Raw genomic sequence first — 25345 nt, forward strand, 5'->3', positions numbered from 1 at the left:
CACAAGAGTAGTTTGATCTTGGAGATTTTCCCAAAAATGTCTCTGTCAATTTTCTCTACATTTCTAAAATAAATATATCATTAATAATCTTACAATGCACGAAAAGTCATTTCTTCTGAAATAACCAACAGAGGGTAATTTACGCTTGGGAGTGAGTTCCTTTTCGAAAACCGCTCAGACGATTTTCTTTAATTTTCATAACCTGTAATACTCTGTAAAATATTTCTTATGAAAATATTCACAAGCTTTAGGGGATACGTTTTCTTCATACGAAATTTCCACGGAAAACTAAATATAATTTTGTTAGTATTTCACTTAAAAAATAGTTTCAATTATAACTACAGAATAACGTGATGTAGTTTAAGAAATTTCAGTGACAAAGTTTAATTCTGTCACCTGAGCCTTTTATTTATTCATTTCATAACAAAGTTATATTTTTGTGTCTGAGAGATATTGAATATATAAATTTCAAATTTCATGATTGACCGAACAAATGTATTATTTATTTTATAATTTTGAACACTTAGTGGTATTTTCAAATATTAATTAAGAGAATAACAATGCATACAAAACAAGATTGTCTTATAATATTTATGTAAACTTCAAATTAAAGGTTTGACAAAACACTTTTTTTTAATTATATTTTTTGAACGCTGTTGGATATTTGCAAGTGTTATCTACAGAGAATAGCTATTTTCAAAAGGCATATGAAACAAAGTTATCATGAGAAATTAATATGATTGCAACACATGTCATATTTTCGTTTTGTGGCGAAATGTGTTAAGGCAAAAATTTAATGCTTGTGAATATAGGCTTACAATAAGGCAGTTTTTGCCCTTTAGGTCCTCAAGCTTTAAACAGAAAAACCAATACACTTGTTTGTTTAAATAATGACGTTACAATTTATGAAATTAATTCAATTAATCTTTACCCTTGATTTCTTAAATTTCATTTATAATGCATTTAACATGTTTTGCAACCGTATTAGTCAATCAAGAAACATGTTTCTTTATCTTTTTAATGTACGAGTCAACCCTTTTATACAATTTATATCTTCATTTCTCTTTCGAACTCTGTGTAAGAGCTAAATCCTTGATGATCCTCCGGACAAACGTTTCAGTTTGCTTCTGGATGTCTTTTCTAACCATGCTTTGGTAAAACCTGTAAAACAATAAGTTTTCACTTTAGTAATTATCTTCAGTAGTACTGTTAAATTTAATCGAATATTATTTGCTAATTTTTAAATATCTGAACATTTGTTTTCAGTATTCGAACAATTGTTTGTTATTCGACTATTTATTTAATAACCGAATATTTTTCATATATAAATTTATTCTAATAAATTATAGGACATTTGTAAAGTACTAGGTAGGGAAGGTAACTACAAGTACACACTTACAAATTTACTGCAGGTGTGAAAATACTATTATATTTATGACTTTTTGCGGAATTCTAACAAAACCTATCACAAAACTGTTTAACCCTGGGTTCTGGAACTAGTAAATTTAACTTACGAATTATTTTGCTTGTATCCCTATTTTATTCATAAATAAATTCAAGAACTGTTTTTCCTTCTCAATCTGAAAACATTAACGTTAGTATCGAAACCAAGATTACATTCACCAAATACTGTTTACGTTTCAGAGAGCCGTCTGCTTGACGACCTCACGTGATTGCAGCAGCTCTTTTGATGGAGTGAAATCATGTGAACCGAGTTGGCAATGATTTTCTCTCTCCTGCCACTTGCAAGACAAAATTCTTTATTTCGTGACTGTACACAAATGAAAAGACATATTGGAGAATACACTTGGAAAGTTGGAAGTATTTTCATTGACAAATGCAATAGTAGTAGTAGAAACAAAAAGTGTCAAACTAACTGCTATTTAATGAACAACAAGGAATTGGTCGAGTTGTCGCAAGCAGATTAACAACTGTTCAGAAAATAGAACTTATTTTTATAGAGACTGAGTTTGTTTTTATGATTTGCATTATAAAGGGTATCATGTAGGACCAAGGTTGTAAAGAATTGGACCTACTATTAACGTAGGCTTTGAATCACGAGTAGAACTTAAGCCCAATGCGCTTAGCAAGTGCAAATACCATCATACAACATCAATGGTCGTAGTATATGCTCTTCCCCAGGGCAGGATCTCTCTTCCAAGATAACTGGACTACAGGCAGAGCCGGCTCTACTAGGGATGAAGATTGCTGTAAACGTAAAGCGCGCATTCAGTTTGCCACTTAAACCGGTCTGGAACAGTTAACCGAAACCGAATCGAATAGTTTCCAAACCGAACCGAACCGTTCTCAAACTGAATAGAACCGTTCAAAAAACGAATTGAACTGTCGTCAAACCGAGCCAAAAGGTTTGAAATGTGGTTTTGTTTACTATTGGCTAACCAAAACTTAAGCGTACTCTCTCAAAGCGAATTCAGCTGTGTGCAAATGGAGCTGAATTTAATCTTTAACTCACTCGTAATTTACGACCAGTTAGCAGATTTGTGTAGAATAAAATATTTTACGTGTCACAATTTTTACGTATAAACGAATTATAGAGCTCCTTCGCGGCTAAGCGGTTAGCGTACGCGCCTTTGGTGCGGGAGATCCGGGTTCGATTCCCTGTTGTGTGGTTCGGATTCCACGTTAATCAGTAGGTCCCGTCTCATATTGTCTCGCTGCTGAAAAGGACGTTAAACTCAAAATAAACTCAACTCAAACGAATTGCATTGGACTACTGTGGGTAATGATAATATTAAGTTTATTTTCATGAACTTTGTTAGGGTTAGGTTTTGATGAATATTTATATTTAAAAGTTAACTAATGATCTTTTCCACTGTCCTTTATCTAGGAAACAATATCCTTAAGTCGTAGGAAGATAAAGTTTGGTAGACAGATAGCCTATTGCTTAAAGGGGGTACTAATATAGTGTGCCTGTGAAATTCTCAAACGGTGGGCTGAGGATTTTTTCACAATCAGAATGGCAAACCTGAAACCCCAGAATACCTAGAAATACGAAATTTTGAAAATAGATATTCTATTATTCAAAGGGGTAGTACAAATAGTTAAATTTTTGGTAGTTTTGGTACTCACTTAAATAGTATAACTGTAATATTTTCATTGTGCGATAATATTTCCTTCGCACTAGAATATGATTTAGTACTATAAAAAATATTAAACTAGTTCCCAGCTGCTTCAGTCAATTATCATATGTATACGATTCTCATAACAAAGCATCAATACATAAGAAACGATAGTCTTTACGCAAAATTGAGGGCCGCGGTGGCTCAGTGGTAGAGCGTTCACCTCTGGTGCTTGGGGTCCCGGGTTCGATCCTAGCTCCCGCTAAGTGAACTTTGTGGTGGACAAACACCGTGTGCGTGGGTATTTCCGTGGTTCTCCCGTTTCCTCCCACTTTCTTCGTTCCACCGTTTCATTCATTACTCATCATCACCGTCTCCTTTAGCCTAACCGGCATAACTATGGCACGTAAAACTCAAAGATTTCGTTTCATTTTTCTTTACTCAAAATTACTTATATTTCCTTTTCCCTTGTATTATACCAGGTAACTAAGGAAGTTCGTGAGGTTTTCGTCACTCATCAAACAAGACCCACAAAAGTCTTAAAAACCCATTTTAAAAGAGGAAAAAGAAATATTCTTGCGTGATAATGGCCATGAAAACGTACGAATGATTCCGGTCGGGGAAGACCGAAGTTTACCTGTTGCTGTGACATCATTAGAGCACGTGGCCTTTCCAAGCATTGAGCAAACCACGATCGTTATGCCATCTGTTGCCGAGAGTATGAACTCCTATTTATGACACATTTGTGTACTTTGTATCACAAAAGCAGTAGAATATGAAGGAAGAGGAGGGTTCTAGTTCATCAGATTATGTTCCGATGAGTCCAACGTTCTAACCATTAGATCACAGGAGACCGCAGGGGCGGATCCAGGGGGGGGGCGATCGCACCCTCCCCGCAGAAGATGAAACTTTCTTATTTTATATATATAAATAAAACCCATCTGAAAGCTTAAAACCCTTGAAAGTAGCAGTATGACAAACCACCGCCCCACCAGAAGTCGGTCCTGGATCCGCCCCTGGGAGACACAACCCACCCAACCAGGTACATTCTAGGAACGTGCCATTTAAGTTCCATATGTACCGTTTACGTACCTGGTACTTGAAACATGTACATTTCATATGCACAGCACGTGTCGCTAGGTACGTGCCTTTCGAGGAATTTCTGACACTTGAAAGGTACTTTTACATGCTTCACTGGAATGTGAGGAATGTGAATGGCACATACCCCATGTACCATGGCATGGTTGTGCGTTTGCTTCGTATTGCGACTAGGGTTGCCAATTTAGCCACTTTGTGACGAGATCTGGCCATTTTGAGAACGTCGTTAGTCACATAATTTCCAAAGAGCCAATAGTGGCTTTTTAGCCATATGCTTTTCACTTCTATAGCCACTTTCTGAGTTTAGCCACATTGTAATATATTGTGTGTGTCATTTTGCAATTTTCTGACGTTTGATGCGTTCTCTAGGTTGTAACATTCTAAACCCCACTGGCAGAATTGTCCTCATAAAATTAGCATTGATGGTTATATTGTGACGTTACACAGCAGAGAATTAGTTCAAAACCTGTACGTTAAAACTAGACGTTAAATAAAATTTTCGGGAAGACGTAAGTTTAGGTATAAACTAACTCCTTAAAGAAATTCAGCCTGATAATATAGACATCCTTCAGGAAATGGTTATCCTTCCTTTTCCATTATTATTTGGCTATGAAACAAATGCCGGAGACATATACAACCGCTATATACAACAGTGTGGTGTTGGAATGTGTAATGATTAGGATGTGATGTTTTATTTTATTTTTTTGAAAGTTCAACACTTCCAATGTACCCGTAAAAATGTACTAAAGAAATAGTGCCCATGTTTTTTAAATATTCAATTAGAACTGGACAATCTACATGAAATTTGCAATCGATCAGTGAAAACGTCATCTTTCTAGAGCCTGTAATTTCTGAGATCTCATTGTCGAGAAACATATATGTGTATTTTAAAAGAGCTCCAAAGATGGCAGCACAATTCATTTGCATGTATTTCGGAGAAGGCTTACTAAAGGCAAAGGCCTTTGAACAATAATTTAAAAGGATAAACTTTGTGAAAAATATTTATTTCAGTAATTTATTTAAACTACACTCTTTTAAAAATATTTGTCTTTGTTATAAACGTGAAATCACAAATAACCGTAAATCAAAGGTTTGAATGCTAAGATTATAGGTTAGAGCTCGGTCGCTCGTAAATGTTACTGTAGTATTTTAATATATAGTTAAGTTGCCACACAGATGCCGGAGGAGGGCATCTATTTTCAGAGTTAGTTGCTTGGCTTTTTTTAAAGTCCAAGCTTCTAAATTCGAACGTAAAAATGAAGCGTTAAGGTTTTAGTACTCGCACCCCCAGTTGCATAGCACTGCCCTAAGGAACATTACTGACATGCCTAGTACATTCCTGGCACATGCCAATGCCAAGTAAATGTGTCAAGTACATACACGGTATGTGATATACGCATAATAGATACATTCCTCGGTATGTGTCATGCACGTACTTTTGGGCGGAAGTAACCTTATTCCTTACATGTGTATTTCACATGATTGCTCTATTCACGTACCTATCATGTACATTCCAATGTATCTCGAGGAACATTCTTTACACATGATCAGTATGTACTTGTGTTGGGTGGGAAATGTTAATTGCAACAATTTTAAAACAATTATGGTATTAGCAACCAATGTGGTTCATGGATGATTTATTTGCACTATTTGTTGCCTAATGGTCTCCGCATAGCATGGTCGTAAGGTTCTGTACTGTATCTACAGGGATTCAATGGGTTAGTTAACTCTGCCGAGATTATCGCTCTCTCTCTCTCTCTGTATATAGAGCTCCTCCGTGGTTAAGCGGTTAGCGTACGCGCCTTTGGCGTGGGAGACTCGGGTTCGATTCCCGGCGGGAACTCATGTGATTCGGATTCCACGTTAATCAGTAGGTCCACGTCTCATATAGCCTCGCTGCTGAAAGGGCGCTAAACTAAAATCAACTCAACTCTCTCTCTCTCTCTCTCTCTCGCTATATATATATATATATATATATATATATATATATATATATATATATATATATATATATATATATATATATGGGGAAAAATCAAAAGTTACAATTCAAGAGTTAACGTGGGGGCTCAGTGGTAGAGCGTTTATCTTTGGTTCATCCGTTGGGTTCCTGGTTCGATCCTCGGCCAATTAAATTTTGTGGTGGACAACGTCGTGTGCGTGCGTTTTCTCGCGGTACTTTCTCATTCCATCAATTCTTCCATCATAATTCACTTTCTTTAATCATCACCTTCCTGAGCTTAACGGGCATAATGTGGGAGGTTAAACTGGAAAATTCAAGGATGTTATAAAATAGAGGATCTGCCCATACGTATCTTCATCCTGTTAAATCAATGAAGCCGAAAAACAACCAAGCATCGGCATGTCTGATTGGCTACTCTCGTTTCCACCATCGTCTGAATGGCTACTTTTGTTTCCGCCATGACTGTTGGCTCAAAACATTGTGATACTATTGGTCGGAGTGGGCAGAGTAGGGGTGGCGAAACTGTGACGTATGGCTTCAATTTTTTGTTCTAAGGGTAGATCCTCTATTTTATAACATCCTTGGGAAAATTTCATGTTTTCAAGAAAAAAAATGAAATCTTTAAGTTTTACGTCCCACGTTATGCCAGTTAGGCTAAAGGAGACGGTGATGATGAGAGATGAGTGAAATGGTGGAATGAAGAAAGTAGGAGGAAACGGGAGAACCCCGAGAAAATCCACGTGCACGGTGTTTGTCCACCACAAAGTCCATGCGGTCATTTTTTCAAGAGTTAACATGTGAAGAAACGGATATATGGACGGATGGACATTCTAACAGCAGAATCTTATAAGTTTCTCTGGGTGATCACAATAATACTACACATTCCTTATAATGTCATAATTCTTAAGTACTGAACGCCTTTTCATTTCATGAAAGGCTTTGAAGAAAATATTGTTAATTTTCATTAATTAGCATTTTTTTATTGTACAAACTGAAATTAATTCTATGGCCTGTGGAACCCGGAGGTTCAATTCCGCGTTCAGAAAAGCTCTCCATTGATTTCCATCCTCAAACAACTAGACCCAGTTTCTACTTTGTATTTCTAGTTCTGCGAGATCCATCTTAATATTGTCCTCCCATCTACTCCTAAGTCTTTCTAATGGTTGTTTTCCGATTGGACTTCTAGTTAAAACTTCGAAAGTATTCTATTTTCCTTCATTCTGGCTACATGACCTGCCCACCTGATCCTCCTAGATTTGGTGATCCTAACAGTGTTTGGTAAACGATAAAAAAATTATGTAGTTCCTCGTTATGAAGTTTTCGCCATTTCCCCATTCCCATCCTTCTTGGGTTCAAATGTTCGTCTCAGGATCTTGTTCTTAAATACTTTCAGTCTACGTTTCATCCTCAGAGTAAGTGGCCATGTTTCGCAATCATACAGGAGAACAAGCATGATTATCATTTTACATATTTTAAGCTTCAAATTCCTCAACAGAATTCGCGACGACAATAGATTTTGAACATAATAATAACATGAATTTCCTTATTTCAGTCGACATTTAATTTCTTCGTGAGTATAGTTTTCGTTTGTTAATATTGATCCTAGATATTTGAAAGTATCTACTTTATTGAAAGTATTATTTGATATTGTAAAACATCCATAATTTCAGTATTACGATCCCGACGAACTTCCTGTATTTAGTTTACTCTGCATGTACTTTAAACCCATTATGTCCCTTCACGCGCTTAATAAGACAATTGCTTTGTACGGTATTAAGTTTCCACAAGTATATTGGGGTTATTATCATTATTATTGTTGTTTGTATTGTATGTACTGAAAGCAATAAAACACTGGTGAGAAACGTAATAAATAAACATCTTGAACGGAAATGAAACAACTCACTGGTTTGTTTTTATATTAAACATCCTGTATAAAGATGACCAAAGGTGTTACACATTTAATCTAGATAAACCTAACAGATAATATTTTGTAATTGTGTAACAATAATAGTGAATTCATTAATCACTTGTGTTGTACTCTTGTACATAACAACATGCAGGAAGAAATATGCTGAAACAAACCCGTAGTTAGAACGCAAAGAAGGGGGCGCGGTGGCTGAGTGGTAAAGCGTTCACCTCCGGTGCTTGGGGTCCCTGGTTCGATCCCAGCTCGCGCCGTGTGGACCTTGTGGTGGACAAAAACCGTGCTAGTGGGTTTTCTCGGGGTTCTTCTGTTTCTTCCCACTTTCTTCATGCCATCATTTCATTCATTTCTCATCTTTACCGTCCCCTTTAGCCTACCCGGCATACCTGTCTTTCGTAAAAATCAAAGATTTCGCTTCATTTTAGAACGAAAAGACAGGGATTCGGAGATATGAGGAGGGGGGTAGGGTCTCTAACACTGATTGTCCCGTACTGATTTTTTCGTAAGGAAAATTGGCAATCCTGGATAAAAACAGACATTGAAATCTTGTAGCCTACACAGATCATTCGGTTAAGTATGAGCTGAGTAAATATTTCTTAAAAACAAAAAAGAAGACGAAGAAGAAGAAAAGAAAGAAGGAAAAACTGAAAATGGAAAAACCCTGAACAATCACTTTTATTTATGTTTTCTATTTGCATCCACAGATAATGCTTATCTAATGTGGGTGCTATCTTCTATTTGCACATAACTTATATGCTTGTACTAAAAAAAAAAAAAACGAAGTAAAAGGGATGAAAAATATTGCATATGAATGCATATAACTATTGAGTCACTGAAGTAACTACTAGAGGTACAATTGGTGCTGCAACCGCTTTTCCCTGTCAACCACAGTGTTGTATGACAGAAGCGCGCTTGTATGACGTTCTTTGTTATGTGTGATGTTTGTTTGGAGGAAGAAAATCTCACTTTCTTCCCTCGCTTATCGCTATACAGAAAGATATAAAAGAGAAAATGATAGGTACACCGTTCTACGCATTAATTACACATAGGCGTATATTTATACAGGAAATCGGAAAACTATTTTCTGGGAAAATATTTTAGTATGTAAAATCAAGGATATTGTCGTTGCTCAACTACAGATACCTTGTTCAATTTCCTTAAAACACAAAGTTCATATCATTTTAATCCTGTATGAGGAGGGGAAGGCCTATAATTCCTGAGGAAGCTTCAATACAGTTGAGAACTTATCAAACAGAATATTAAGGACAATAGCCACATTAAGCTATTAGATTACACCAAGCGTAGGGAAGGCCGTAAGTTAAATGCATAGCTGCAGAAAGGAATAAATATGTTAAATTCAACGATCCTTGTTTAATACTAATTAGAGCACTTAGTGCAATTTTTAATATTCACACGATGTCACAAGGTGATTGAAACCATAATATGATGCATCGATATGCTACAGTTTAAGCTTTGCAGTTATTTTCTATTTCACTCCAATTGATCTAGGTAAAATTAAGAAGGATTCAGATTTATATTGCTGGGCTTTCGGCATCTATGGCCATGTTAGACCGTCACTAGGACTAGGATTAAAATTTAGATATCTGGGCTTTCAGCATCTAAGGTCATGTTAGCCCGTCACGTATGAGGGATGGCGATCACACTATCCGAGGAAAGAGAAGGAAGGAAGGGGCCTGGGACCTATATATTAGGTACCATCCCGGCATTCGCCTGGTGTGCATGAGGAAAACCCAGGGAAATTCACTCAGGATGGCTAACCTAAAAAAGTTGTTACATTTTCTAGACCGAGTGTTCCCACCGGGAATCAAACCTGGAACCGCTCGCACCAAAGTTTTTTTTTTTTTTTTCAAAATATAACATATATAAGTAAAATATATCTAATATGCGTTAATCGTACTGCATAAAATATTACACACTAAGAAATATGCATCAAAGTGCATCTTTGGTATATGTAGTTTTAACCACATAAACTTTTTTCAACTCCAATGCTATTCAAGATGGAACCACTTGCTACAGTAAAATCCAACACTAAGCGGGCAAGAGCACCGATTTCTCTATAACATTTGGGGCGTATTCAGATACAGAAGGCATATGTGAGGATTTTAAGAGAATTTGAATTCAAATTATGCCAAATATTATATATTAATAAATAAAATGCGGAGGACTCACATGAGCTTTGGGGTCCTGGGCCCCCCAGGATCGGCGCCCTTGTGCAGTTCTGTACTAGAGGGAAGCATTCCACCATGGATCGAAGTTATAACCAAACGCAGAGCTTTCTGGTCACAATAATGTTATCATATGAGTCTCTTATGCGGGAGACCCGATCGATTCTTCGTAGCTCATGCGGTTCAGATAACATCTCAAGCCACAAAACCAAGTCTCATATAGCATCAGTACTGATAGGGACGCTAAACACAAGTTCAATCGCAACCAAATGGCTTGGCCACTTGATCACAAAGATGAATATATCCGAGTTCCATGAGTATTTTAATGAATTATTGTATATTGTAAAACGTTTTCACCGTATTCTTGATTTTACTAAAGTAGTAAATCACTGGAGTAAAAGAAAAATGAATTTATAGATTTGTTTGATGCGTATTATTAACAAGAATATTAGGAATAATCAAAAAAATGGATCAAAAGATTGCGATCTTGCCCAAGAATTTTAGGAATTATCTTGCGACCTTGGCCAATAGTAAGTTTTTGGATCAGGGGCCACAAAAGTTTGGAACGGCTTCTAAACTGGTTTTCCGTATTTTTTTACGGAACAAGCACATCATACTTAGTTAAGTGATAGTTTGGGTTTGGCTACACTATATGTAGTTCTCCAGATATAATGCGTACAAAAAAATGTTTGATTGAATGAAATATATTGATTTTTTTTGCATCAGGGGCCACAACATTTTTGAACGGCACATAAATCAAATTTTCATATTTTTTACGGAATAAGCACATTATACTGAGTAAATTATTAGTTTCGGTTACGCTACACTTTATGTAGTTCTCAAAATATGGGGCATACAAAAAAATGTTTGATTGTATGAAATATATTGAACTTTTTGGATCACGGGACTCAAAATTTTTGAACGGTCCGTAAATCGAGTTTTTATTTTTTTTCTGAATAAGCACATCATACTGAATAAATTGTTAGTTTTTGTTTGACTACAGTGTATGTAGCTCTCAAAATATGGGGCGTAAAATAAATTGTTTGATTGTACGAGATAGGGCCTATGTTGAAGTATTTGGATCAGGAGGCACAAAATTTTTGAAATGCTCCTAAATCGAGTTTTCATTTTTTTTTTTTTTTTTTTTTTTGCGAAATAAACACATCATACTGAGTTAATTGATAGTTTGGGTTTGGCTACACTATATGTAGTTCTCCAGATATAAGGCGTACAAAAAAATGTTTGATTGAATGAAATATATTGACTTTTTTGGATCAGGGGCCAGAAAATTTTTGAAATGCCCCTAAATTGAGTTTTCATATTTTTTACGGAATAAACATCATATACTAAGAAAATTGTTAATTTTGTTGTTCTCAAAATATGGAGCGTACAAGAAAATGTTTGATTCTATGAAATATATTGAACTTTTTGGATCACGGGACCCAAAATTTTTGAACGGTCCGTAAATCGAGTTTTTATTTTTTTTCTGAATAAGCACATCATACTGAATAAATTGTTAGTTTTTGTTTGACTACAGTGTATGTAGCTCTCAAAATATGGGTCGTAAAAGAAATTGTTTGATTGTACGAGATAGGGCCTATGTTGAAGTATTTGGATCAGGGGGCACAACATTTTTGAAATGCTCCTAAATCGAGTTTTCATTTTTTTTTTTTTTTTGCGAAATAAACACATCATACTGAGTTAGTTGATAGTTTGGGTTTGGCTACACTATGTGTAGTTCTCCAGAAATAAAGCGTACAAGAAAATGATTGAATGAAATATATTGACTTTTTTGGATCAGGGGCCAGAAAATTTTTGAAATGCCCCTAAATTGAGTTTTCGTATTTTTTACGGAATAAACATATCATACTGAGAAAATTGTTAATTTTGTTGTTCTCAAAATATGGAACGTACAAGAAAATGTTTGATTCTATGAAATATAATGAATTTTTTTGGATCAGGGTGCACAAAATTTTGAATGGTCCTTAAATCAAGTTTTCGTTCGTTTTTTTTTGTTTTTTTTTTTTTACGGAATAAGCACATCATACTGAGTAAATTGGTAGTTTTGGTTTGGCTACACTGTATGTAGTTCTCGAGATATAAGGCCTACAAGAAAATTTTTGCCTGAAATATATTGGATCTTCTCATCCAATAATGATCTCGATATTAATTTATTTTCAATGAAAATGTAACCTTAGAATCTCATGTAAATTACGAATCGCTCATTTATTCAAACTATATCGTGTAAAGGAATCTATCTCTCTCTCTCTCTCTCTCTCTCTCTATATATATATATATATATATATATATATATATATATATATATATATATATATATATATATATATATATATATATATATATATATATTAGGGTGAGCCCGAAAAAATCTTTTTTTCGAATTTTGATTGGCCGGGGTGCGGTAAAGTTGCCTCGTGTTAGTGGTACTAAACATAAAAAAATTTGATTTTTTTATCATCCCCTTCCTTTGCCTCATGGGACTTGAATATTTTTATAGCTACGGCTATGCAATCTGCAGGACACTACAAAAAAAATTCTGCCGCACAGCTTTAACCTTTGGTTATTTTTCACGCTGGAGCATATTGAGACTGAAAATAAAACGCAAGATAAAAATAAGATGCGATATTGTTCCTATGTGGTTAAAAATTATAATCAATTAGACGAAAAATTGTATTTTTATGTTTCAATTTATGATGTTCATATATAGAGTGAAAAATATGCTGTCAACCTTACATTTCCTTTAGACCCGTTGATATTATAAAGAGAATGTTAATCAAGTAATCTGATATCAAGTAATTTTGAAATCAGCTGTGCAATAATAGAAAATACAGTGTGAGTCAAAAGTCCTTAGACACCTGCGTAAGTTTGAAAATCGACGGGGAAAGTAAAAAGTGATGATGGGAACAGAGGTTTGATGAGGGGCCACAACTTTTGGAGTGTATGTCATTCATGGCCGCCATCTTAATATCCGCCATTTTGGATTCAAGTCATTTTTTTAATTGGAAGGGGGTGTATGAAACATGAAATAATACTAGCTTGAGCTCAGGAATTTAGTGGTGTAATTTGTTTTTCTTCTATCTTGTACAGTTTAGAAGTTATTAATGTTCAAATGTGGGAAATTACCTTGATACTGACCCAGTTCTCTCTTTGTTCCAGGTGATCTAAAATGGGCCTGACACGTGAACAGAAGATCGAAATCATCCTTATATAAGGAGAACGCAGCTACCAAACAATAGCAGCTGATTACAACAGATAGCACCCAGACAGAGAACCGGTATCGCACAGCACGGGGGCTCACGTGATCACCAAATTCCGGGAGACGGGCTCTGTTCAAGATAGGGCACGTAGTGGGCGACCAAAGGCTGCCGCCAATGAGGAAACTGCAACGGCGGTTGTTGCGTCGTTTGTCAAAACTCCTAAACGAAGTACCCGTCGTGTGTCCCTAGCATGTGCAATAAGCCAATCCTCCGTTGTTCGGATATTGCACGCCAATCAGTGGCATCCTTACAAGCTGCACATGTAACATAAACTGAACGAGGATGACCCTGATCGCCGGTTGGAGTTCCGCATGTGGGCTACTGAACAACACGAACTGGATCCTGCGTTTGCCAAGGGCATACTGTTCAGCGACTAGGCGTATTTCACTTTGAACGGGAAGGTTAATCGACATAATTGTCGATACTGGTGTGACGCAAATCCGAACTGGGTTGACTCGAGTCGAGAACATAGTCCAGCGAAGGAGACGGTGTGATATAGTATATGGGAAACCCGCGTCGTTGGGCTATTTTCATTTACAACACCTTAAATGCACCACAGTACCTGATGCTGCTGCAGGACCTTGTGTTCCCTGCCACACTGAACACTGACAGCATTTTCCCATCTTATTTTCAGCACGATGGAGCCCCTCCACACTATGGACTTGGTGTCCGTGAATGGTTGGGTGAACAACTGCCAGGGAAGTGGATTGGTCGCCGTGGTCCCGTGGAGTAGCCGCCCGGATCCCCTGACTTAACGCCCCTTGGTTTTTATGTATGGGGCCATCTTAAGCAGATAGTGTATGCTGAGACAATCCGTGATTTGAGACACCTGGAGGGAAGCATCCAACAAGCCTGTGGCCAAATTTCGGGAGACATTCTCCTCCGTGTGCAGTCAGAGTGGTTGCGGCAACTACAGTTGTGCATTGCACGAGATGGACAACACGTAGAACATGTGTTGTAGCATTCAGTATCAAAGTAATTTCCCACATTTGGACATTGATAACTTCTAAATTGTACAAGATAGAAAAAAAAAACAAATTACACCACTAAATTCCTGAGTTCAAGCTAGTGTTATTTGATGTGTCGTACACCCCCTTCCCATTTAAAAGAATTGACTTGAATCCAAAATGGCGGATTTCAAGATGGCGGTCATGAATGACATACACTCCAAAAGTTGCGGCCCCTCATCAAACCTCTGTTCCTATCATCACTTTTTAATTTTCCCGTCGAGTTTTAAACTTATACAGGTGTCCAAGGACTTTTGACTCACACTGTATATTTACCTACAACATTGTACACGACTATAATAATAATAATAATAATAATAATAATAATAATAATACGTAAAACATTTTTTATAAGAAGTCGGTAACATTGTAATTTTATACACAGTCCAGCAGCCTGTGTCTTTCGGTACCGGCCTGACGTGACAATATGGTGTTAAAAGATTTGAGTAACGATCAGCAATACCTTTTGGATATTTGCAGAGCCATTTTAGAAGTTTGTGTCCGCCAGACCCTCTGAAGGAAATGCCAGGACCAATTGTCATGTCCCAATGGTTGACGACAGCTTCCAGAATTCTCCGATTAGCACCGGAGCCCGAAAAGCACTTCGTTGGCTTGCACAGTATGTCAGCAAAGTATTTGCACAAGTTTGGTTTGAAATAAAGCGAAATTCTTCTCTCTCTCACCAATGGGACGCGACACTTGTGAATACTCACTCGACCTGCATCCTTTCTTCCAGAAGAATTAAGAAGAATCCTGTATATTATGATTAGCTACAACACTTACTTTGAACATCCGTAAAACTTGTTGTTTCCAATGATCACGGACAGGAGCCAGGACATCCAAGTTTTAGGATGGAGAAGAATAAAAAAATATCGACACAGGAAGAGATCAAGCCTACGTGAATTTGTTGTGCCATAAGTAAACTTAGACGCAAGTAAATGTCATGATATCACTGACTGGTTCTCAACGGACGTCACCAAGCCTGACAAGAGAATTTTCTTTGAGCTAGATAGAAGAAAATATTAGAACGGTGGTTACAACTTCTGAGGAAATTAGATGTTTTCCGTGCCATTCGCAAGCGGTGGAGAGGATGATAAAACTAGTTACAGAAGTGTCCGTGATACTGTGTGGAGCGGATAGAAGAGATGACTATCATGGAAAAATTAGAGTCTCGAAGAAAGCATGCAAAAGTTGGACTCCCGGCAGGACTATCAAATGTAAATGAGTCAAAAGACGGAAGCAAGTGGGTGGGGGGAGGGGTGGAACTCGATTTGCAGCCACCTCCTCGTGGTGGGTTCTGGGGAGTTTCGGAGTGTATTTGCCAAGACGAGCTAAAAGCTATAAGGGAAGGTTTATCAACAATTTTACATGACCTTTATTCATAATGTGGTTTGAAAACATCAATGCAATTTCTTCATCTAATTGATTATAATTTTTAACCACATAGGAACAATATTGCATATCATTTTTATCTTGCGTTTTATTTTCAGCTTCAGAATGCTTCAGTGTGAAAAATAACCAAAGGCTATAGCTGTGCAGCACAATTTTCATCGTAGTGTCCTGCGGATTGCATAGCCGCAGCTATAAAAATATTCAAGTCCCAAGGGGATGATAAAAAAAAAAAAAAATCAAAATTTTGCGTGTTGACTACCACTAACACGAGGCAACTTTTTCGCAACCCAGCCAATCGAAATTCAAAATAAAAATAGCTGTGCAGCACAATTTTCTTCGTAGTGTCCTGCGGGTTGCAAAACCACAGCTATAAAAATATTTAAGTCCAATGAGGCAAAGGAAGGGGTTCACCAATAAAGTCCAAATTTTGTGTGTTGACTACGACTAAAATGAGGCAACTTTTCTGCAACTAGGCCAATCGAAATTCGAAAAAAAAGTTTTTTCGGCCCACCCTATATATATATATATATATATATATATATATATATATATATATATATATATATATATATATATATATATGGGGTTGAACAAAAACTCTAAAACGTTTGCAAAAGTGTGAAAACCATACCTAGTATGGTGTGGGGCCTCCTTTTGCGTCCAAAACAGCTTGGATCCGAAGTGGAATGGACGTATACAGCTCCAGAATCGTAACGTCTGGAATTTTGTACCATTGTTCCTTCAAAACATGCTCCAGTTCCTTAAGGGATGCTGGTGAAGGATAATGAGACCGAACACGCCTTTCTAACTCAGACCACGATGGCTCAATGATGTTCAGATCTGGTGATTGTGGGACCCAGGGGAGGTGTGATAGCTCCTTGTCATGCTCCTCAAACCATGATTTCACCGTTTCTGCAGTGTGACAGGGTGCCAAATCATATTGGTAGATGCCATCACCATCAGGGAACAATATTTGGGCCATGGATAGAACCTGGTCCCCCAAAATGGCACACGGCAACGATAATATCGGTGGAAGCGATGATAATGTCGGCGGTGGAATCGACTTCAATGTACTCAAATCGTAGCTTGCACACGCCACCGACATTATCGGCCGATCCTCCGACACGAAGATGCTGTCGGCCAAGCCCCCGATATTACCTGCGATATCGCCGACACCGGTTTTGTCGGGAGCAATGTTTTCTTATGATTGGATGCAGATGCGGCCGATAATGTCGGCCGGCCAATGGTTTAGGTGAAAAGAGTGAGTGACAAGACGCTGCGTTTCTTGTCTTTGGAATTTTGTTTGTTTCTATTTTTTTCTATTATTATTATTATTATTATTATTATTATTATTATTATTATTATTATTATTATTATTATTATTAATATTATTATTATTCATCTTGTTCTACAAACAACTTCGGAGCAGCTTATTATTTTTATTATAGTCTCTGTTTTGGAGTAGCTAATTCCTAGTATTAAATAAAGTATAAAATGTGGGAAATGTGAAGAGTACTGGTTTTCCTCTAAATAGCTATTATCAAATAGAATATTGGGAAATTTAGAATTTTAGATAGCCAATTTCCCTTGATTGTCTACTCCCTTTTTATTTTAGTTCTCTCTCTCTCTCTCTCTCTCTCTCTCTCTCTCTCTCTCTCTCTCTTTGATTGTATCTTTTTAATCTATTAATGCATTAAAACTTTTATTACATTCTGAAAATTAATTTAAGCGTAATTTTCAATGTTTGATGCACTGTGAACATAAGCATATGGAAAAAAAATCCTGATTATTATTACTTGCTCTTATTTTCATCAGAATTGTGTGCAGATCACTTTTCCCGGTCCCACTCAATAATCAATGATCGAATAGAATATTTGTTGACAACTTAAAGTAGAATTATTATTATTTTGAAACAAAACCAGCACAATCATACACTCTTTGCAAAGCTCCCAAGGACAAGTGAATCATTTGACATTTTCTTGATTGTGATCTCAACAACAGGGATGCGACTCCATGCTTCACTTGTTGCAGATCTTTTCTCTCACTTCCAAAATTATCCCCTCCCCCATTTTTTAAAAGAATTTCTGGAATGGCAATTGAAAACAAAGACCAAAGCTATGGGGGGATTTAGGAATTAGATTTCTGAGCTGTCGACAACTAAGGCCATTTAGCCCGTCATGTTTGAGGGATGACATCCTTCGGCGAGCACACTATCCGGGGAAAGGAAAAGAAGAAAGGACTGGAGAAGGAAGGAAGCGACCTGGGACCTATAAGTTAGGTACCACCCCGGCATTTGCCTGGTATGAATGAGGCAAACCCAGGAAAACCTCATTCAGGGTGGCTGGCCCGAAAAAGCATTCTACACTTTTCCGACCGAATGCCCCCACCGGGAATCGAACCCGGCACTGCTCAGACTAAAGCTATGTATCCATGTTTTCACTCTCCCCTTTGTACCGGGAACGACCTACTGATAGAGTTCTGCAGTTTACCTACGTTGACTGGATGAAAAAGTTGTGCATTATTACATTCTTACCTTTCTAATTTTGCTTAGAATTTTAGAGATGCAAGAATATTTCCATACGATATTTCAACCGTTACTGAACTTGTGGAATGTAGACTTTACATATGCGATAAGATAACAGACCTTTCAAGGACAGAATTGAAAAGCAAAAAGCAACGCGAGAAGTTCATTCAAGCCTTGCCGAGGATTTTGAGGTCATGGACAAAAAGAAACGAGAAACGACAGATATATACGGAGCAATGTAAAACAAAATTACTAATTTGAATCTTATAATTTAATCTATTATGACATTAGTGTTAATTGCATGGAAAACAAAATAATAGACATGCATACATATGATATGTAACAGTGTTTCAACAAAAATTAAAACTAGTATAGTTTGCAATGTACCGCAGGATCAATTCTCATCGAAACGAAAATATGTTTACGAAACCTATTTAAAACGGCACTGTTAAATCTAAACATGTTTAGGCATAGACCTATTTTTTCTAAGTTTTGTACCGTACTCCACCCTCTTCAGGACAGTTTTTGTAGTTCTTTTTTTTATAATTTTCCCGATTATTATTACTTTTATTTATTTTCATATATGAAGAAAATTTTTAGAAACACAGTGCAGAATATATTGTGTGTGTCGACTACTTTGCTCATCACCGGAAACGATATTGTCGGGGCTTCCACCGACATTATCGGCGACGTGTGCAAATTACGCCGACACCGACAACGATATCATAGGGGCTTTCGCCGATCTTATCAGTATCGTGTACAAACACACTAAGAATAAAAATGAAATTTTGCTGTTTACCTACCCCAGTCAACACGTATAGAGTACATATTAGATTCTAGGATGAATATCATTCACTTCTAAGAATAACTTCAATAAAATAGCTGCTAAAGATTTAAAAAGTCTACCAATACTTAAAATGGTCATTTGTTACCTGTGTGGAACGGTGACTATTATTGCTTCATTGCATCGGGAGTCTTCATACAAATGAATACGTAGTGCAATAGAAAAAGAAGGGCCAAACATGGCGGAAATACTTGCTTCCAAGTGACATCATTGAATATGAAGTACCATTGGGTTAAAAAGCAACCAGTAAAAAATATCTGCAATAAATAAATAATCAAATAAATAAAACATAGATAAATCTTTATTACCTTTATTATAGTTATCGTAGCATAGTTTCAAGGATTCGATAATTATTCTCATTAATAGTAATGCGCTCGAATTTATTGTTACATCAGCAAGCAAATCAAGTATCAGTTCTAAATTGACTCATTCACCAATTTTCCTCAAAATTGAAAATAACAAGTATTGAAAAAGTTATTTTGGGGGCTAAACTGTTGCAAATTTGTCTTTGCGAGCACCCTTATTTTCCTCAACTGAACATTAGAGTTTCAGCACCGGGGCTATATGAGACGTCGATTAACATCTTAAAGTGGAATTCCAACTACATATGTTCCCACTGCGAACTGAACAGGCGTTTTCTACAGCCAAAACGCTTATGCTAATCAAGGAGCCACGACGGAGTTTGGTATCTTGTATAGACAAAGAAGATGAGAATGTAACGTACGTATTTGTTTTACGATTTTCAAATTTTCTGATAGAGTGGAGTCCCTAAAACTCGGTACTCGATAACCGGGCAGTTCGGATAACTCGGCCACACCCGAACAGGGCGTAAAAATCTCGCGCGCAGACTCGATCAAGGTCATTGCCTATGTGCGTGTGTCCTCATTCATTATCATTTTCATCTGTAGTGAAGACTCTATGCCTTCATAAATTGTCATTTTCCTTTGTTTAAGGGTAATTGGACAGTTTATTCTCTATTGTGTTCTAAAGCAACCAATACACACCAGTACAGTACTGTATTTTCTGAAGAAAGCCTCATATTTTATCCTTTTTAAGCCCCACTCCCGGTAACCCGGTATTTTCATAAACTCGGCCACCCTTCGGTCCACATCAAGCCGAGTTTTCCGAACTCTACTGTAACTATTACCAGCTCAAGTTTAGTCACTTTCAAAACTTTAAAATTATAGTTACTTTGACCCATTATAGCTTACGTCCTATGTGTAACAATAAAACAAACCAAGTACACTAGTAAACAAAAAGTTGTGCATTCGTATATTGTGTATCTAAAATCGACCATACAAATTCAAAACTAAGCATACGGACATATTTAAATAGACACTTTTACTTTATTTAAAGTAAACTTTTATTTTATCATTATAACGTGAAAACTATCTCAAGTATCTATGGCAAAGTCATTAAAAGTAAATAAATAAATATTTTAGCCGTTCAAGTGGAACGTGAAGAGGTAACAGAGGATACTGCTTAATGTCAATAAACTATTTAATTACTATTAAATATATAATAAAATTTAACACTTTACGTTGGATTTAAACAAAATGTCAATGTATAATTTTAAGTTATTATATTCAACACCTATTAGGCTATGTACTAATGCCTAACCCAGCTCCTGAACTTTCTACTGACGTGTTAGAAAGTAAAAAAAAAAAATAATCAAGTTTTTCACTTATTAAGAATATATTTGTGAAATACATTAAAAATGGAAAATTATTTTATTATTGAATGTTTGTTTTAGTTGTAGCAACAGGGTGCAGGTTTATTCATTATAGCCATGAATACAAAAGGGTATTTTTTTTATATCTCACTGGTTTTGTAACGCTGTTGACACCTGTATAGTTGCTCTAGAAATATGAAATCGGTGTCAAAATCAGTATGATGCCTTAACTCGCAGATGCGGGAGTGTTATGTTGGTGATAAATGGATATATTCTATGAACATTGTTCGTACGATCGAATAGCAAACAGGGTCGTACAAATGTTTAATCATCACATTCACCACTGGTAAATACATTATAGCCAGATACACACAAATAAGGCCCACTCAGAAACATTTAAGATCAAAAGGCGTTCGTTCGAAAATATCAACGAAATTGTCATCTGAGGTGTTTTGTGGAATTCCTTGGCTGACAGACCAGTAGAACTCATGACCTGAAAGTGACTGGACCAGAAATTAAATATAATGCAGTTCACTATCAGCCACATAATTTCTAGCCATATTGGCCTGCAGGGCGTTCATAATGTTTGGGTTCACAACATCCTCCCGCATTGCATTGCTAAACGTAAGACAACCTGTTCGAAATACTTGGCGGGCTCAAAATACAATATGGTTGTCATAATGGTTTAGGTTTTATTTGGATTTATCTCATGGATAACGATAAATTTGAAGAATTACCTACCTTGGCACCCCTAGCAAGGAACGTAGCAAGTTTTACCATCAGTGTAGAGAAATATTTACAGAGGTAGCCATGAATGTTTGCGCATACGATTACTAGGGATGCGCACGAGACAACATTTATGGCTGTCTCGACTCGAAAATGTGCTGTAAAAGTGATGTCTCGACTCAAAAAATATATATTTTTCTATTGGAAGAGCGGTGTCTCGACTCGTCTCGTGCGTATCCCTAACGATTACCAGATAAAGTTTTCTCTAGAGCTGGAATCGGACTAGGGACGCGACATATTTCTTTGAAACTACACGTGGGAATATGTTGTTGTAACTGTTCATCAGCAAAATAAGACAATTTCTTCTTTGAACCATTTAATTTATCTGTTGTGAACCTCCCTTGTAGTTCTCGCTTGCTCAAATTTACTAGTACGTGCCCAATGGCTTTCCATCCCGTTCAGATGATTTTCTATATTCTTCTCTACATTACAAAATGGAAACGAAATCTTTGAGTTTAACGTACGACGATTATGCCCTTTAGGCTAACGGAGATGATGATTAAGGCAAGTAAATGATGATGGAAGAATTGGTGGAATGAAAAGAAGGAGGAAACAGGAGTACCCCGCTAAAACTCACAGGTACGATGTTATCCACCACAAACTTATTTGGTCAAGGATCGAACCAGGATCCTACACATCAGAGGAAAACACTGAACCACTGAGCACCATGCCCCTCTCTACATTTCCAACGCTTCCATTAGTTTTTCATTAGTTCTTTGCAATATTTACGTATTTTCTCCGCGCAATACAATAACTCACACATGAGCCGCGGTGGATCAGTGGTACAGCGTTCACCTCTGGTGCTTGGAGTCCCGGGTTCGATCTCAGTCCCCGCCAGGTGAACTTTGTGGTGGACAAACACCGTGTGCGTGGGTTTTCTCGGAGATCTCCCGTTTCCTCCCACTTTCCTCATTCCACCAATTCATTCATTATTAATCATCACCGTCTTCTTTAGCTTAACCGGCATAACCGTGGGACGTAAAACTCAAAGATTTCACTTCATTTCAATAACTCACACGAAATATTGGGGGGAGGGCGGTAAAGCTTGGTGTGAGGAATTTGTGGTTTGATACTCGGCCACACTAGTTTCTTGTGGACAACATGTTTATGTTTTTTGCGGGATGTTCTATCTTTCCTCCCACATTCTAATTACACTAATTATTCCGTAAATTTTACTTTCATTAATTATTCGTCTTCTTTGCTCTGAAGATCAGAAACGTGGAATGTCAAATTAGAAATTTTACTGCACATCAATCCACGATATATTTTATGTATTCTTTGTTGTAGATCTTAATTTAATTAATTCCAGAAAACACTGTTTTCGACCCTCCTATTGTCGAGTTTTACTTTTGTTTGCGTTTCAGATATTCAGATCAGAAAACATCACAATTTTATTATTATTACTAACTGAATACCCGTTGTTCGCACGGGAAGAGTACGTTTCATTTAAACATAATGGGGTGAATTTGAATTTAAGCAGCGTCGGAAGTGTCACTGTCAGTCTCAGCAACCCCCAAAGCTATGCATTCGACAATAATATCGGCCATTCACGATCATTGTATATATTTCCCCTCCTCACCCCTAAGTTCCCTCGTCAAACTGAAATTTAAAAAAATCAGGCTTAAACCCCATTTATGTTGAAAATTTGATCGAGATCGGTTGGGTGGTTCAAAAATGTATTAAATCACAAACGTAGTCACTGCCATTTTTATTTATTTTTATATATCTATCCCCTCCCCAGCCTTGCGTTGTACCGTCAAAGTGAAATAAGAAAAAAGGAAAAGCATCCTAGACCAGAAACGCCGGCAGGACATTTTCCAAGGAGTGCAAAAGACTGACAAACAATGGAAGTCGCAAACATATATATACATTGATACACACGAGACTTCATGTAACACAATTATTATTGAAATAAAATGAAATCTTTAAGTTTCACGTCCCATGGTTATGCCGGTTAGGCTAAAAGAGACGGTGATGATGAGAAATGAATGAAATGGTGGAATCAAGAAAATGGGAGGAAACGGGAGAATCCCGAGAAAACCCACGCACACGGTGTTTGTCCACCACAAAGTTCACACGGTGCGAGCTGGGATCGAACAAGGGATCCCAAGCACCGGAGGTGAACGCTCTACCACTGAGCCACCGCACCCCCCGTAACACAATTATTATTGATGCGCATTGCATCGTTTATTAACGGCAGTAAACATATTAAATACTGTAATGGTGGAGTAAGCAAACTTAATACGTTTTCACATGTATTTCGAATAACCGAACCACTTTCGAAAATCCAGGGGAGGGCAATTGCTCCATCTGGCCCCCCGCTGCAGGATCCCATGTACAAGGCCTGAACTTCATCTATGTTGAAAGTTTGGTCGAGATCGGAAGGGTTGTTCAAGAAGTTTGAAGTCACAAACATTGTCACTTTCATTTTATATTTATATAGATTATTATTATTATTATTATTATTATTATTATTATTATTATTATTATTATTATTATTATTATTATTATTATTATTATCATTATTATTATTATTATTATTATTATTATTATTATTATTATTATTATTATTATCATTTTGAAACTTTTGATTTTCCACTCAGCATTGTTTAGTTTCATTTCATTAAAACAAAGTAAATGCAATTTTTTTATCTCTATTTTTTTGAGGGGGTAACACATTGCGATTAGTACATTCTATTTTAAGTGTATTAAGGTCATTGACGGTATTACTGACTATCTGAAGGGGAAGTAAATATTTGCTTACTTGATTATAAATTTTGTATACAAAAAATACAAGACAAAAAAATGTAACAAATGTATCAAAGTTCTTAGATGTTTATTTGCAATTATAAGCCCTTTTGCCAGAACTGATAGTGATATGGCAAATTTACCTTTTGTTTATTTCTCACGGACTACTTGATCGCTTTTGTTTTCTTTTATTCCTCTTCTTTTCAATAGCATGACAAAAATAATCAAGTAAATGTAACTTACCGTTAGAAGAACAAAATAAAGCCTGTCTCCCACCATTCTGAAAAAAAAAATAACACAGCACTTGCTTTTTATACTTCTATCTATGACTGCACCAACTAAAATGAATACTAGATGATACGATTTTGGTGGTGTCACTCGCGAATGAACCGACTCTTTTAGATGAGCTAGTGAGTAGGCCTAGTAGCTGACTAGAAATGAGCTACGACTCTTTGGGGCTTGCGAGTCGTGGTTCTTCGGGAATCGTGGTTCTTCGGGTTCGTGGTTCTTTCGCAACCACGGTTATTTGGGAGTGGCAGTGTTTGGGGACATGAATCTTGTCCGTCGTTTACTTGTGAATCGCTTTCTTGCTTCTCGGTCTTGTTGGTTGGTTCGGTCAGTTGTTGTTTTGTAGAGAAGCGCTTCCTCAGTCAAGTTCAGTAGTAAGTGTGCGTACATGGGCGGCGATTAGGGGGGAGCAAAGAGGGGCAGTTGCCCCTGCTCTTTTTTGAAGTAACCCATTAATGTATATAGTTTCATTTGGAAATGTGAAGATTTTGTATGCGTTACTGGTTAATAGAAAAAATGGGCCATATAATATTTGCCGTTGCGTGAAAACGTATT

The 25345-nt window shown here is 36.8% G+C and overlaps 1 long non-coding RNA gene across 1 annotated transcript; it reads right to left on the minus strand.

Annotated features, from left to right (window-relative positions):
* Nucleotides 1-371: 371 nt before the first annotated feature.
* On the minus strand, nucleotides 372-24946 carry LOC145674675 (uncharacterized). Its single transcript, XR_014129013.1, has 3 exons — nucleotides 24746-24946; nucleotides 19385-19553; nucleotides 372-1161 (listed from the first exon to the last, which is right to left on the minus strand). It is a non-coding gene; the product is annotated as an uncharacterized LOC145674675 (long non-coding RNA).
* Between the last annotated feature and the right edge of the window lie 399 nt (nucleotides 24947-25345).

This window comes from Thermobia domestica, chromosome 17 (assembly GCF_964235325.1).
Source record: "Thermobia domestica chromosome 17, izTheDome1.hap1.1, whole genome shotgun sequence".
In the NCBI taxonomy this organism is placed as follows: domain Eukaryota; kingdom Metazoa; phylum Arthropoda; class Insecta; order Zygentoma; family Lepismatidae; genus Thermobia; species Thermobia domestica.